This window comes from Postia placenta (assembly GCF_002117355.1).
Source record: "Postia placenta MAD-698-R-SB12 unplaced genomic scaffold POSPLAscaffold_14, whole genome shotgun sequence".
In the NCBI taxonomy this organism is placed as follows: Eukaryota; Fungi; Basidiomycota; class Agaricomycetes; order Polyporales; family Adustoporiaceae; genus Rhodonia; species Rhodonia placenta.
Genome location: NW_020169845.1, coordinates 910540 through 916539, shown reverse-complemented (window position 1 = coordinate 916539; position 6000 = coordinate 910540).

The window sequence follows — 6000 nt, the reverse complement described above, 5'->3', positions numbered from 1 at the left end:
AGCGCTGGGGAAGGCGCGAGAGCGCGGGAAAAATATGTGAAAAGCGTGTAAAACGCAAGCTTTTAACCTTAATCTGAGTTATCCTGATTTGGCAGCCCCTCAGATTAGATAACGACAAGAGACCGGACTTTACCGAAAGCTGATGAAGAGATCGGGTGATGGTGACCCAGTCACATGATCTCCCAAAGGGGACACAAATAATTTGAAACAAGCGCCTTGCGCCCGAAAATTGATGGAGGTGTCTCCACACGCCGGAGATATCTCCCCATGCCGGAGACACTTCAATCTCCGTCATAGGAAGATAGTTCAGTCTCCGTGTATTCATCAGCGGTTGTCCCGATCTCACCGAAGCGATGGTGAGCTACACTCAAACCTAAGGCTAGGGACAAGATAATATATTAGTGAAGTAAGAAAAGGAATACAAGGGATGCTTACTGACCTAGGGACAAGAGGTCGAAACTGAGGTCCCTAGGGCAGCAGAGGCCGGCTTATATACAGGGGAAGTTTAGGGGAGGCTGTGCGCACTGGTCCGTGCACAGCTGGTCCGTGCGCAGCATGCTGACGCGGCCCCGGGGGCCGGTGAGTCAGAGAGGCTGTGTCAGCGGAGCCCGAGCTGTGCCGCGCACTGCCGTCCCATCTAATCTAATCGTACAGTAGATATGATGCGTCCGTATCAGGCAAGTAGTACAGAGGTCGCGGGTTCGAGCCCGCAAAAAGGAAAAAATTAAAAAACAGCTAGACGCCGTGTCAACTCGTGACATTACCCCCCCTCAACGGTGCATGACCTCATGCGAGGCGCCCTTGCCCATCTCCCATCCGGAGCGGCAGCGTGCTTCAGTCAGCGGCGAAGACATTGGCTGAAAGTTGAGACCACCAAAGGTAACAGCGTTGAGGCGGCGAGGGGTGTTCGGGTTCTTCCGGTGGAAGTCAGCTATGAGGGTCGGCGCATTGGCAACGTTGCGCGCCGGTTCCCATGACGTATGTGAGTCGTCATAACCCTTCCACTTGACGAGGTACTGCAGCTGATGCCGGAAGATCCTCGAATCCTTGATCCGCTCAACCTCGTACTCCTCGTCGCCCTCAACCTCTATGGCAGGCGGCTCCTCCAGCTCCCGGCCCGGGATGTCGCTACGCGTATACTTGCTAAGCAAGGAGACATGGAATACCGGGTGCACCGGCACCGACTTCGGCAGGATTAATTCGTAATCCAAGTCTCCGAGTTTTCGCCGCACGGCATAAGGCCCAAGGCGCTTGGGACTGAGCTTCTTGCTCGGCTGTTTCAGCTTAAGGTTCCGAGCATCAAGCCAGACCTTGTCCCCCGGCGCGAAGACCGGTGCCTTCTGCACGTGCTTATCATAGTACACTTTCATACGCTCGGCTGATAGCTCAAGCGCAGAGCGCGCGTCATCGCGAATCTCCTTCAGGATCTTAAGCCGATCGGCGGCAGCGGGCATCGCGGACATCGGATTGATCCGAACCTGGATCTCAGGATTGTACCCTTGATGCAGGAAGAAAGGGGAGTGCCCGGTCGCGGAGTGAACTCGGTTGTTCAGTGCAAACTCCGCGAGTGGCAACTGCTTCGCCCAATCATCCTGCCTATGGCTTGTGAAGGCACGCAGGTACTGCTCGATCTCCTGATTCCAGTGCTCAGTCTGGACGTCTGTCTGAGGATGGAACGCTGTAGATAGTGCCGGCTCGATCCCTAGTCCCTTGTACACCGCATGGAGATACTTCGAAGCGAACTGGGGACCTCGGTCTGATATGACCTTGGCCGGGGCCCCATGATGCTTGAACACATCGCGGATGTACAGGTTGGCCGCACCTTCTGCCGTCAGGGTCTCATGACAGGCTGAGAAGTGGACCTGCTTGGTAAAGCGGTCGGCGGTGACCAGGATCGAGTCGAATCCATCAGACTTCGGCAAGCCGACGATCATATCGGTCGTGATGATCTGCCACGGGCGCTCGGGGATCTCATTCGGCTTCAGCGGACCCTGGGGCTTGGCTGGGAATGTCTTGGTACGGTTGCACACGTCGCAGGTGCTTACGTACTCATTGATGAATTTGGACATCCCAGGCCACCAGTAGTTCCGCGATACGAGCTCAAGGGTTTTGGCACGACCGCCATGACCGGCAATCGGCGAGTCGTGGTGGATCTTGACAATATCCCGCCGGAGCTCTGCGTTCTTTGGGACATACACGCATCCGCGGAACAGCAGAAGCCCTTGTTCGGCATTCCACTCCTCAAAGCCCTTTTGCAGCCGGGGCAGCCCAAGGTCCTGCACCTTCTCAAGTGCCTCGGCCACGATACGATCCTTCTCCGAGCATTCCCTGATGCGCTTCAAAAGCGACTGATCAGCTGTCACCGAGGCATGGCCGCACCTGGCGGAGGCGATGCGGAAGCACTCAGGCTTGAGAACTACCTGATCGGTGTTGTCGTCTTCATCGCCAATCTGATGGTCTGATCGACGTGATAGGGCATCAGCCTTTCCATTGGACGTCCCGGCCTTGTGCGTGATGCGGAAGTCGAAGCGAGCCAGGAACAGCGACCATCGTGCTTGACGACGCGTGAGATGCTGGGATGTACACCAGTACTCGAGGTTCTTATGATCGGTTACGATCTCGAACTGATTGGGTAATCCCTCGAGATAGTGGCGCCAATCGTCTAGTGCTTCGATGATCGCGAGCATCTCCTTATCGTAGATCTCGTAGTTCCGCTGTGCCGGATCCATCGCATGGGATCGGAAGGCTACTGGGTGCCATTTATCATCATCCTGCTTCTGCATCAACACGCCACCGGTGGCGTACCCTGAGGCATCGACTTCAATGCGCGTCTCCCGGTTGGGGTCGTATAGCGCCAAGACTGGTGTCGTCGCAAAGAGCCGCTTGAGCTCATAGAAGGCACGTTGCTCCTCTTCGCCCCAATGCCATGGGTCGTTCCCTGTGAGCCGGTCGAGTGGTCGCGAGATCTTAGCGAAGTCTTTGATGAAGCGGCGGTAGAAGTTGGAGAACCCCCGGAACTTCTGAACATCCTTTTTGTTCCGGGGTACCGGCCACTCATTAATTCCTTTTAGCTTCGCGGGATCCATCGCTACCTCATCGCCACCGAACACATAACCAACGTAGTCGACCTTGGGAACATCCCACTCGCATTTCTCAGGCTTCAGGAATAGATCATTATCCTTAAGGCGGCGCAGAACCTCGCGTGTGACCTTGTCATGCTCCTCTTTGTTGGTGGAGAAGATGAGTATATCGTCCAGGTACACGAGGACCTTGCCACCAATGATGAGATCGTGAAAGATTTTGTTCATCATTGCCTGGAAAGTCGCGGGGGAGTGACGTGGCGAGATGTGGATCTCAAAGTGCCAGCGTATCGAAGGGCCGGGCCGCGGGGATGCTGGACTCGTCGGATTGGCACGTAGCGCCCTTCGTCGGTAGTGATGGACCGCAGAGTGCGATTAGGGCACGGTTGTCGATCACAGATGAAGAAGGGAGCTTGATTCCCGTTGCTTTCTGGGTCGTCGCGGGAGACGTCGACTTGCTCCTGGGTGTTAAATGCGTGCTCAAGTCGAGAGCAGTCAAAGAATTTGTCAGCCACGGTGATGGGGGGAAGGAAGGGGAGGTGCGCGTGCTACGAAAGGCCGTGCTAGCTAGCTTACACCTACGGTGCCCGAGAAGACACTAAGGTTCGCAGTTCACGTGGGGCCCAGTACTGCTTTTGGCTAGTATGCAGCAGGAACCTAAGCCACGCGTCCGTGAGGACAAGCACCGCCCACTGAAGTGTAGGTGCTGAAAGGTTCGTTCCCTGAGTGGTGGTGATGTATCGTAGGCTATCTAAGTATAGTAAGGGTGCGCACCACCCGACCTGTAGGAAGTGAATGTGAGTGTGGGAGTTCCGAGGAACGCCGGCAGCTTGTGGAGTTTCAACCTAATGTCGTGACTTGGGGTCAAGCGACAGGGGAGAGTTTGAGAGCTGGGGGCATTCGACTGATCTCACCGAAGCGATGGTGAGCTACACTCAAACCTAAGGCTAGGGACAAGATAATATATTAGTGAAGTAAGAAAAGGAATACAAGGGATGCTTACTGACCTAGGGACAAGAGGTCGAAACTGAGGTCCCTAGGGCAGCAGAGGCCGGCTTATGTACAGGGGAAGTTTAGGGGAGGCTGTGCGCACTGGTCCGTGCACAGCTGGTCCGTGCGCAGCATGCTGACGCGGCCCCGGGGGCCGGTGAGTCAGAGAGGCTGTGTCAGCGGAGCCCGAGCTGTGCCGCGCACTGCCGTCCCATCTAATCTAATCGTACAGTAGATATGATGTGTCCGTATCAGGCATGTAGTACAGAGGTCGCGGGTTCGAGCCCGCGAAAAGGAAAACATTAAAAAACGGCTAGACGCCGTACCAACTCGTGACACTCAAGGCCGCAGATCCAAAAAAGTACATTTTCGGATTTGGCCGCCGGTATGTGTTGTTCTATGTAACACGATACCTTCTGACAATAGCCCAGCATTTGTTCTGGGCGAACTATTGCAAATCTCAACTTTTGGATCGGTGCTGCGAACATCATGGCTACCATGGACATAAAGAAGGCCATCGATAGTGCAGGAAATGAAATTCAACCCACGGTATCATTTGTGTTAGGGGATTTCCAGGTCAGCGTTCACAGGAGCTGACGTTCACCCGAATGTAACCGATTTTTAGCCTCCCTCGGCCATTCCTTTGTAGCATTCGTCCGCGCTCATCGTTAGCGGCAGACGTTGCTGCTCAGATTGGCACAAGCGAATTGCACGCCTAGTAAGCGAACGATGAACGGAGATCCCGACGATGTCGTCGCCGATCAAGCCATCTACATCATATGATACACGGGATTACATGGTGCTCCTTGTCATCAAGCTACAATATGATTCACGGATCCCGGAATGTATTATATATGTACCAATGTCATTCTTGGCCGAATGTTGAATGCTCTGCTGTTCCTCCAGAGACAGATATGTAGAAATGTGTACTCTGATTGGTCCCGAATATCTAAACATAATGCAGCGCTTACAAGAGTCAGTCCCTTCTTCCGGCAGCTACTGCAGCTATTCGATCCTTTGCATTTCAAGAAGTCCTCGGGTGACCCGCACCACAGGACGCCCATCTCAAATCGAGTCAATCTGATTTGCAGCGGACTGCAACCTTCCTATCTACTCCATGAGCACTTCTGCTTATCTAGACATCTAGAATATGCCCTGGACGCTACTTCGCAGACACGACTATCCGGCTCGCCATTATTAGCACACTAGACCATATGGGTGCCCAGAAGGGGCGAGACTCGTTCGGGAAAGCGACCTCTTTGAGGCCGACTAAGTTTGAATCCGGTAAGCTCAGGTACGTGGTGGCTCATAATTCATTATTGCTGGCGCAGAATCAACTCTGAGCCTCCCTAGCTATCAATTTCGTCTTGTATGTGATATCAAGACGCGCACAGACAATGCAGCTAAGCTCACCAGGGGCACAATGCTGAAACTGAGCCACGATCATATAAAGCTAGCTATGCTCGTCACATCCAATTGTAGACTCACGCTTCGACTATGGGGCTAACAAGGACGAGCCTGTTGACTTTTGGGTATGTCGGGCAAGCGTCGCTGCTGGCCCGGGTCACGTGGTCGTGCGCCGGTGTGGGAATAGGACTTATGTAGGCGTCGCGCACCGTAGGTAGCCCCATTGGTTTGTAACCTAATCACCGATTGATCCCTGTCCATCGAGGACGTTGTCTGCCGGCGGTCTTTCCGGCGTCGTTCTCACACAAACCGATCGACAAATCAAGTGCTTTGCTGTTGCCTAGAACCTCACTATACTACTCTCTCGTCTGGTACTGGCGCCAACATGACTTCGGAGCATGACACCAAGTTCCCCCTCTTGGTCGAGGGGAAGTATCGGGTCTGGGCAATGAAGATGGAGGCGGAGCTGGTTAGGAAGGGACTGTGGGGGGTAGTGGAAGTCGAGGTGGAGCCCAAGGAGGGG